Source organism: Etheostoma spectabile, chromosome 23 (genome assembly GCF_008692095.1).
Source record: "Etheostoma spectabile isolate EspeVRDwgs_2016 chromosome 23, UIUC_Espe_1.0, whole genome shotgun sequence".
NCBI classification, from domain to species: Eukaryota; Metazoa; Chordata; class Actinopteri; order Perciformes; family Percidae; genus Etheostoma; species Etheostoma spectabile.
The window spans coordinates 3,407,112-3,418,460 of record NC_045755.1 but is presented as its reverse complement, the minus strand read 5'-3'; the positions used below and the strand labels follow the sequence as shown (position 1 = coordinate 3,418,460).

Below are 11,349 nucleotides of genomic sequence, written 5' to 3'. Positions count from 1 at the left end.
AAAAGATTCAGAGAATCTGAAGAAATCTCTGCAGGTAAGCGGCAAGGCCAAAAACCAACACTGAATGCCTGTGACCTTCAAACCCTCAGGAGGCACTGCATTAAAATACAACATCATTATGTAAATGGGTATTACCACGAGAGCTCAGGAACAATTTGGAAAATCATTGTCAGTTAACACAGGTTGTTGCTACATCTACAGGTGCAAGTTAAAACTCTACCATGCTAAGCAAAAGCTATATATCAGCAACACCCAGAAACGCCGCCGGCTTCTCTGGGCCCGAGCTCATCTGAGATGGACTGCTGTGGTCTGACCGAGTTCACGCTTCAAATTGTTTTTGGAAATCATGGTTGTCATGTCCTCTGGGCCAAAAAGGAAAAGGACCATCCAGATTATCCAGTTATCAGCGGTTAAGTTACTAGTTAAGTTCTTTTTGTTTGATTTGTTCACAAACAGAAATAATGGAATGATCACAGCTAGGCCAGCTGTTTCACTCTACCTCCCGTCTATGTATGACTTTACATATAAACAACGAGACATGTATCCATCCATGAATCCAGTCGATCCATCTACAGTAAAAATGAGCATTTCCCAAAATGTCTCCCTCTAACGAAAGTGTTTACTGACCTGAATTTTGAAGAAGAAAATTGATAGCCTGACGATATAGTTATAATTTAATAATGTTATACTTTTTAATGATCCCCAGTGGGAAATTTCAATTTACACTCTGTTTTGCTAATAATCACTACACATAGGCCTGAAACACACACACACACACACACACACACACACACACACACACACACACACACGCGCTTAGGTCCTATTCATGGAGAGATGTCAGAGTGAGTTTGCCGCCAGTTCTGGACCAGCACCCTGAGCGGTTGGGGGGGTAAGGTCCCTTGCTCAAGAGCACCTGGCAGCACCCAGGAGGTGAACTGGCATCCCTCCAGCTACCAAATCCACACTCCATACTTTGGTTCGTACTGGGACCAACCAGCAACCCTCCGGTTCCCAACCCAACTCCCTAAGGACTGTGCTACTGGCACCCCCTTGCCTGTATAGGCATTGTCCTCCAAACCATACAACAATGTTGGTATTTTAATCCTCCCGTCTAACACAACCCACTGGAGAGTTCCCATCCAAATATCTCAATGACAGAACCGGTTGTTGTTTGGTTAAGCTTAGGCACCAAAACCACTTAGTTAGGTTTAGAAAAAGATTGTGGTTTGGGTTTTAGTCCTCTGTTACGTTACTAAAATTCTGGTTAGCATTTGACGCAGAAGTTGACGTAAAAAAACTTTTACTTTTATTTTCAAACGCGACTAGAAACCTTTGTCACCTTTCTTCCTGTTCTGCTCCCGTAATAATTACGGGAGGCCACTATAGGCCGCTGCCACTATAAACGTTAATACGAGTTGTAACTGCTGCTTTAACAAAAGACCTATGGAAGCTTTTTTTCAGGGTATGTGCCATAGCTTGCAACTACTTTCCAAAGCATTCCACAACCACTTCAAATAATTGTCTTACTTTCCAGGCAAATCCACTGATTTCCTGCAACAGATAGAAACAGAGATATCACAGTGAAGCTGTGCTTGTCAAAGTTCCATTGTTGATGCAGGGCCATTTATAAAACTCTGAAACTGATTTAATAAGTATGCTCTGATACCAGAGGTTTCGGATCAATCTGGCAAAATTAACATGTTCGCATTCACTTTACCACAACATACATGCTCACTTGTTTCCAAAGTTTCTAAAAGGATGGCTTTCTAAAATCTTGGGAGAGACAAAAACGAACCAGATTTTCAAACTGATGGAATAAATTGGATTTTAAATAACCTACACATGACCCCTGTCTGATCATTTGTATTTCAGGCAGCAGCCAGTCCTGTTTTGTAAATCCCAGCATAGATTATCAGCAATAATCTAATTTCTGCATAACAAAAAAATAGTTCCAGGAGACAGACTGACCTCATAGTGACCCCTTATTATTGGTTTTGTCTCAGAAGAGCTGATCTCATTCTGTGTGAGTGTGCAAGTGTGTTGGACTGAGATAATATTGTAGCTATTGTAGCTTTGTGGGACAGCTGCCAACCTGTTCATCGGAAGAGGAAAGCGGTACAGTAATCTGTTTATTATTAATACTTAGAATGCCAGTCAGGTGGTATTGTTCGGTCAAGTGTAACTAGATGACGGATCACTGGGACCGTTTACTCCGAGCACCACTCCCTCGTCTTTATCCAGCAGCCCTGTCAGAGGCTGATGATAAACTGCTGCACTAGGGAGCGGTTCTGCCTTCTAGACTAAATTATAAGAATGGCTTTATTTCTATAGCATTTGTAAATACTTTTATGAGTTTATAAAGCGCCTCATGAGCCAGACAAACAAAAGACGCTGGATTACATAAGGACAATAGATGTCTGATACTGTAGGGGAAAGATATGGTGATGGGAAATTAAACACACAAATGGTCTCCTGATTAAAAAAGGCCGTGCTTTAAAAGAGAAAATCCACTTAATTGACATTGGTAGAAATTTGTTTATTTGTGTTGAATTAGTATTTGTAATTGAAATAGTTGTTTTCTTGTCTTGGCTTTTTCAGTACAGTTTAATTTTGCTAAAAAAATAAATGAAAAAACAGGTTTCCTCCCACAAATTATTAAATGCTAAGATGAAAATAAAAACTTCTTCTTAGCCATATTGGGCATTTTTTGGACCGTTGGAAAATAATGGCATAGTTTCAAATCCAAAACCCAATAACATACTTGTTATTGGGTTTTGGTTTTGGATTTGCTCTTTGCAGGGAAATTACTACTACAAATGAAAAAAGATAACATCAGCATTATTATGTAGTCATAATACCAGTGACCTGGCTGAACTCACCAATGCTACTGTTCACTGCCCAGTAAAACGAAAGACTGTAAATATGCATGTAGTTGTTGCTCATTAAAAAGTGGCTGATATAAAAAGCCCCTAAGTTCATGATATCCTGGTTCATCTCCAGCTATTGTTTCTTCCATTTTCATTGGCAGGTTTGACTCTTTTTGATCTCCCCTTAAATTAGCTTTGACTGACTGAGGTGGCTGCCAGTCAAACGATTTTTTCCCCCATTCTCCATAGTTTAAGGAACTGTACTCTGCTAGTATAAAATCAGTTTTTCTTTCCTTTTCAGACTCTCTTTCCCTTTCTGCCAAGTGTGATAAAATGTTGACTGTAGGTGGTAGCCTCCCCATGCATTTATCCTCAATCAATCCCACTTTATTACTGTGGGCAAGCTTTCCCCAAGTGTTACAAGCCAAACCATTTATTACAACATAAAACGGCCTTGAAACAGCCATCAAACTCCACATAATGTCTGACTCCTGGAATATAAGTTGTTTCCAAACCATTCCTGTTTTACTAGATGAAGCAAAACACAGCAGCTCTTGAGTGAGTGTTAGTTTCTACACATCCTGCATCAGCAAGATTGCTGCATGAAAACAGCTGAGACATACCACATAGCAGGACAGTTTTTTTGATGATAGGCTTGTTGACCGCCAGCTGATCTTCCCTCATATCTCAGCTGTGTAAAAAATAAAGGTGTACCGTAAGCCCAAAAATACAAATTCAGGTTTCCTTTTCTCAATATTTTACTAAAACCATCTTGTTCTCGAGAAAGCCTTGGCTTCCTGCTAAAGCATTGAGAACATTGGCTTAGTTCCTCAAATAATACAAAACAAACACAACGTTCTGTATAAGCTATTTAAATGTTCATTTTAATGTTGGTGGCATCACCAACGCTAGAGTCATGCTGACCTAGTGACTAAAGGGCTAGTTGGTGAACTACCGTAGCTAACAGATAACATACTAGCAAGCCAGAAACAAGCTGCTGCTGCTAGGCAGTCACAAAAGCTCTCCTAACTTCTATTTTTTTCCCTCCTTTCTTCCTACTTTATCACCAGTGCATGCCGACCGCTACTGAGCTACATAGCAGTCCACTTTCGTGTTTCGGAACAGTTGGTCTTTACCTTAGACTAGTCCCTCCAGGATTTTGCCGCTTTTTTTTTAGATTGTTGCGGCCCAAATTGTCTGATTTTGCGGGAGCTTATGTAATTAAAAATTGCGATAAAAGGGGCATTGCCTTTTTGATTTTTGTTGTGACGAAATTGCGAGGGACAGTTATTAATCTTCAAAAATAAAAAGGAAACTTGTTGTGATGAGAATAAAAGGACTCTGGGCTGAGTTTTAACCTTACCAAAAAGGCTCAGGATGCTGCAAATGTTGGTATAATATGAAAATGGCTGATTTAAGACAAAAACTAATAGTTTATTGAATGAATCAAATATGAACATGTCTGTCAGTGGCTTGTTGATCTTTACATTGTTAGTTCATTTCCTATCCTGGGCTGGGACACATTCATACGGTTTGATGAAGGACTTATTGGACTTTAACTTATCATTGCACTTACAATAACGAGCGTAGCGGTCCTCAATTTAGGTCATTGTGTCGTCATCTCCAGTTTGTGTGTGTGTGTGTGTGTGTGTGTGTGTGTGTGTGTGTGTCTCTGTCAGGCACGGGGGGAACTGAGCAGCCCCGCCCACAACAGAGAGTGGACAGGATTGAAACAGCAGCTGCTTCAGCAACTTTAGAGTAAAAAAACCTTACAGTAATGGATGTTAAACTCATCCGTTTGCATGTACAGCAGTACACAGAAAATCAGCACACTTTCCTTTGAATTACCAGCTAACAATAGTGGTAGCTGGCGAGCGTGGTTGGCAGAACCCTGAACAAGACATTTTATGGCAATGAAAATGGTCAAATTAGCTTTAATGAAGTGAAAGCACACACACACACACACGCGGACAACACCTTAAAACAAGTTTGCTGCATTTTTAAGTGGACCCGGCCACGGATCGATGAACCCTGCACAGGTACTGTACACAATGTTCACACAAATCAAACAGACTGGACTTTGGAGATGAGCGTAATCAGAACCGGGCCCAGTCCCTGATGTGGAAACCAACTGAGTTTACACAGTTTATCCAAAAGACGTATTTGTGCCTCGACTGCTAACTCATAAATGGCTGCAATCCATGCTTCTTTTGTAGAGCTGTGTATACTCTGACAGAGTAGGGTTATATGAAAGTGAATGGTGCAACACAGCTAATAAGCTATGATAGCTTCCCCCGTTTTAAAATCCATGGCTCACCATTTTGTATCTACACCAATGCTAGAGGTAAGCTGCTCTGGATCAGGGTTTTCAGTAGTTCCTCTAAGTGTTTCCGCCTCATCAAAGAGCAAGCAGAGCGCTCAGCTGCACAAAAGATATGCTCTGCTTGTACTGGTTTACAGACGGACGGGACAAGATAAAATTCAGCTGAAACTGACTGAGCAGTCAATGAGCCTGAGACAGAAAAGTATTTATGAGTGGCGGCGCTGAGTTTGACTGGGGAAGGAGGAGGGCTAATGGATGGAAAAGTGAAAGAGTATTTTAAGACTGTCAGAGTTTGGACATGTGTGTCTGTCAATGTTGCCTTTGCCTGCGTCTGGGCACTACAAGTAAACTAAACTTAAAGGCAGTGTATTGAAATCAGTGCAGGTAAAGAGAATAAGACATACTCCCCTTCCTTATCTTAGGGACCGTGGCTCAGGGGCCTTCACTGCTCAAAGGCACTTAAGCCACCCCTTTACTGCTGCTCTGTGGCTAACAGTGGATTGAAGTCCCCTTCCATCATCAAATACAAACTGTAGGACTTTTGTCTTAAAAAACAAATTGAAACAAATAACTCAGAGGCGGCGACAAGATTTACACGTAATCTTGTCAAGAGAAAAAATAAAAAATAAATTATTAGGAGCAACATTTGCATTCATTTGGAGTCATGATTGTAGTTTCATAGCAAATGTCAATGTTATTAAAATTTCGATATTGACAGGCCAATTGCTAACTTTCTCTGCCTGTCGTAAGATGATACAGGGAACTTGATAGCAAATAGGTGCTTATTTACACATTCAGCGGTTACAGAAAAACTCTGTGAGTCATTTGGAGTTGTTTTTGGCCAATATTCACTCTTCCTTTAGCTCCGGTTCTGGTCTCTACCAACTCCTGAGAACAACCTCTTGTATTCTTCATGAGTGTCTCTTTCAACATACGAGTACTGATTAAAATATTGATTGTAGCAACTTTAAGCCAGAAGCATTTGGTTATGAAGTATACCTTGCATCTCCAAAATGATAACTTTTAAAGTCACTACCATCTATAGACTATAAATGTATTTATGATATTATGCATGAGTTTTTACAGACGCCTACATAAAATTAAACAGTAAATAGTTATTGTAATTGTATAAATTGTATTAAATGAGACAACTGAATCGACATGTCAATGGACGTCGATTTCCATAAACTAATATAATTTGTCGAGAGTCACTTCTATACAAATCCAGTTGGCTGTTGTCCAGTTGTCGAAACTATGGCTTTTTTAGGGCAATATACAATCTTAGGAGTTTAAAGTGCATAGAGAAAGTCACTCATTCAGCCAGCAATACATCCACACACTAACAGCATTTATTGGCAGTGTTTCTGGAGGAAGCTCCTGTGTGGGCAGAGAGAATGTCAGCTGTGACTTTCCCTGATTAAAACGGGGGATGACACGACTTAATGCACTCCCTCCATTAATCACTGATAAGGACCAGTGTGTGTGTGTGTGTGTGTGTGTGTGTGTGTGTGTGTGTGGGTGTGTGTGGGTGTGTGTGTGTGGGTGGGCCCAAGGTTGATCATTCTCTATCCGGTCACCCTCTCGACTCCACTTCTCTATCTCAGCATCCCTTCCATCACCTCTAGCTCTGCTCTCTTTACCTAACAGATGTGTATCAAATAATTAAATCTTCCCACTGATCTATTGGTAATTTACTTATCAGGGTTAACCTGTTGTTAAGGCTTTAGGTCATAGATATGTTGATGTCACATCCTGGTAGCAACCACACCGGATAGACTTTGTTGTCCCAAACCAGCAAATAGACAGGACCTTGTCTTGGTGACATTGGTGTATGGACAGTGGCCTTGATCACTGCTGCAAAACGATTACAGAAAATCAAGGGAATATTGTGTAAAATCTGTATATATAGGAGCTAACTACTCTCAAACCTGGTCAACGTGCAATGGACAACCCAGTCTTTCTATAGCTATACACATTCTTGGATAGCATCTGTTCCACTAGCCAAACCTGGTTCCTAACAATCAGAGGTGGACAGAGTACAAAAATATTCTACTGAAGTAAACTACTATTACTTTGATGAACCTTTACTAAGAGTGCAAGTAAAATGAAGGGTATAAAAAACTACTCAAGTGAAAGTAAAAAGTAGTTCATTTCAAATTTACTCTGAGTAAAAGTTACTTATAGTTGCTTTTTAACAGTGGGGGGCAATACTTATTTATACTATCATACATTTATATTTATTTATTCTTATTATACTTATTACTTATTACTTATTACTTACTTACTTATTTAATTAAATCACAGTCTTTTTCATTTGAAAATGGCACAAAGACAATTCGATTTTAGATTGGATTGTAGATACTTTGCGCAAAACAACGTTAGAGACATTTTTTTAAAACTTTTTTTGTACTCAGTAACGTATGTGATTTAAAACGTAGCAAAGTACAATATTTTCAACAAAACATACTTAAGTAAAAGTAAAATTACAGATTTTAAAAGCTACTTGAAAACGTAAAAGTACACATTTAGTCACAATGGGTAATGTGATCACTAAATTAACCTCCTGGACACAATAAATGCCTGTACAAAATTCCCTGCTAATGCATCCAAATCTAAAAGTCAGGAATCCCCAAAGTCAGTAGAATTCTTCCTCAGGTGACCATACAAAGTCAGTTTCTCATCCATTTTTTTTAATCTGGATTAGGTGTCCAATCTTGAGAGCCACCCTGCATGCATAGCTAAAATGCTACACTAGTATACCTGTAGCTTGTTAGCTTGGATGCTAGGATGCAAAGTTGCAGTGGGATCATTTCTATGCTGATCTGAAAAATAAATTATGTTCCTGGTGAATAAATACGTTTCTGCTCACTTAATATGATGCGACAAGTTTTGATTTCTATATAGCCATGTGGACATATGTGGCATGTCAACAATAACATAATCATATAATGAAAAAATGTTGTTTTGCTCTTAAAATTACTCTTTTGAATGCACAGCTCAAATGGACCCAGCATGGACAGTTATGGAGGTTTTACATAAGACAGCTAAGTGGTGCTTAGGTGCGGCTCACGCCCAGGTTAGACTGTATGGAAACTGTGTGAGAGGCAGGGCGGTGCTGGAAAAAGCTTACTGAGTAAATATTGCTTGAAAAGATATCTGACAATGTGACATAAAAATGCTCAATTGAGGCAAAGGCGGCTGGGATGACAGCGCTAAATTTGAAGGTCCAGCCAGCTCCTTTCAGTAGCAAAAAAGAAAAAAATGAGTGAGTTTCTTGGGGCTTTAAAGGCGACCACTGCAAGATATACTGGAGGGTTAAAAAAAACAAAAACAGTGCAAAGAAAATAAACTCTTTAACAGTGCTTGTAAAAAGCACTACAGATAATCTATAGCCAAGACACTGCAACAACAACACACAGTGAAAACATTTGGGTTGGATGAAAGCATAGTAAAGATGCTTATTGACTTAGTCACCAGGTGTATTATGTTGAAGGAATTCCTAGCCCCACTATCTTACACACACACACACACACACACACACACACACACACACACACACACACACAACACACACACACAACACACACACACACACACACACACAGTTGGCATATACAAGGTACGGTGGTGTTTGTTCTTTCTCTCAACACAACCACCAGGTAGTGAGGGATATACAATAAAACAAATACTGTGACTGCGGTTTTGGCTACTCTACTGCTTCCTACTACTACTACTACAACTACTACTACTACTACTACTACTACTACTACTACTACTACTACTACTACTACTACTATTTTACTACTAAATTTTACGCCCAAGTCCAGAAAATAGCAACTCAAGTTGGCTCAAGTCTTAGTCCAGCACACTGTGGGCATACCAGTCATATAGTGTGTGTACATTGGGCATAGAGTGGGCAAATTAGGCATACTGTGGGACATACAATATCGCTCACAAATACACACAAACAGAAAAACCCAAAACACATTTGCAACACTGCATTGGGTGTGCGGCTGCACAAACACAGGTAAACAACAGTAAGCAAGACCAAAACTATCGGGTAAATTCCCACAATACAGAGCTACACCACATTATGCACTAAAAAGCAGACAATAATTAACTTCTATGATAATACCACAAGAGAGCCTTTAACAGTCTGAAGTTTGAAGTCTGATGTTCCTGGATCAACAGGATAAACTGCTCCAGTGAAGACGCTCAGTAGCCAACAGATCAGACTGTGGTTGTACAAAAAAAGAGGCTCCCTTTGAAATAACTTTCACTGAAAAAACAAAACAAAAAAATAATTGAGAGTATACTGCGGGTTTTCACACTGTGGGTAAATTGGTCATACTGTGGGCACACTGGAGGCCCATTGTGGCTATTGGCTAGATTTTCATAAAATTTCGGTGGAATGGTGTAGCATGGGTCAAGAAGGAACCCATTCAGAAATGGATCCAAATCAAAAATCAAATTAATTTAATCCTATTAAATTACATTTATTGAATTATCTTAATATTGTAGAGCAATGGGCTTCCCTGACATGGACCCCTCACATAAATTACATGGAACATTACATCCCCAACCATACGGTTTTAATAATGATTTCTTGGAAGTCCAGCAGAGAAACACTACAGTCATGCTCATTTTGTAACGAAGATGAATCTGGCGTTGACCCATGATCTTGCACCATCCCCACTCAAGCAAAGTGTGTCATTTTGCAGAGATAATGTAAGGGTCTCCAGGGCTTCTGTTACACTCAATTACAATTACAAGACTACATTTGGTCAATCAGCTTTTTCATTTACAGCAGTAAAAAAGTGGAACTTAATTCCACTTCACATTAGAGATTGCGTCCTTAAATGTCCTTAAAGACTTGGCTAAAGGCGAATCACCTATGCTATCATTAATCTTTCTATAACATGGAATTTATATATTTTTGTATTCTGGTTTATATGTTATGTAATGCTTGTTATATGTGATTTATTGTTAAGTTTCTATCTGTTTTAAAGTATTGTCTATATTGCCCTTTTAACTCCCTTGCCCAGGGACCAGATATAACATATACAACAACAGATAGAAATTAGCTGTATAGCTAACTCTGGAACAGGGCTTGAACTGTGCGTGGTTCCTGATAAATAAACTAATAAAATAAAAATAAATAAAAACACTGTGACCCCTTGTATACATATGTATAGAGGAAACATCCTGCACCCTCTGACCCTCCAGCCGTGAAAACTAGAGACCGAAAGTCAAGATGACAATGAATGGCTGTTCATTTCTCTCTTCCTTTCTCCAGGATGCCGGTGTTCACGGTAGAAGCCTCTCTCTTTCTATACTGTATCACTTTACTCTGTTATCTGGAAACTGCACAGTTGTTGCTGCTTTTAGCTTTACATTCACTGTAGCGACCTTATCAAAACGTCCCCTTGATGTTTCCTCTTGCCAAGTATTTGACAGGACATGTAATAAAATGTTAGGGGCTTGCTGTGGAGATATTTGAGGGGGGCTGTCCATCCCATCCAGAATGAAGTCCACTATTTTGTCGATGAACTGTTTCAACCTCCCTGTTTGCACTGTTTAGCCATACTGAGCCATCGCCACTGAGTGTGAACATGAGTGTCACCTAGTGGGAATCAATGCAAATGTCAAGCTTAGCGAGGAATCTAGGCTAACTAGGTTCCACTCAGAATGTGGACACTAGTTAGCCTTGGTTCTTTGTGCCTGCTGTCCTTGTGCAATACAAATTTAACATCATAATAAAACAAATGCTGAATATTATAAATGTACTGGTCTCACAATGCCAGACTTATACCCCCCCTCTGGGATATTTGCATTTCTTTAACCCTCATGTTGTCCTCGGGTCAAACCCGTTTTACTATATCAATGTTCTTTTTAATGATTGATTGATGACATGATTGATTCCACACAACGTTCTTTGGCAAGTATAAATCTCTACTTTCATTCATTTTGGGGTGTCTTATTCAATTTTATAGCATTTGAAAAACAAATTGAAGTGCTTTTGAAATAGTATTGAGTAAAAGTTGAGATATTCCAGTCTGTGATTATCCATCAACATCCATTCCTTTAATTTTTGTCAAAATAATTTCTGCTTTTCTAACTCAAACATGAGGTATAATTTCCTATAAATTAGGTTTA

General features: G+C 39.2%; 1 long non-coding RNA gene across 1 annotated transcript in view; it reads right to left on the bottom strand.

The window, feature by feature from the left end:
- Window positions 1–495: 495 nt before the first annotated feature.
- Window positions 496–11,349, bottom strand: part of LOC116672817 (uncharacterized) — a 20,286-nt gene continuing 9,432 nt past the window's right edge. Inside the window, exon 3 of the long non-coding RNA XR_004327635.1 lies at window positions 496–506. This is a non-coding gene — a long non-coding RNA (uncharacterized LOC116672817). The remainder of the gene's footprint in view (window positions 507–11,349) is intronic.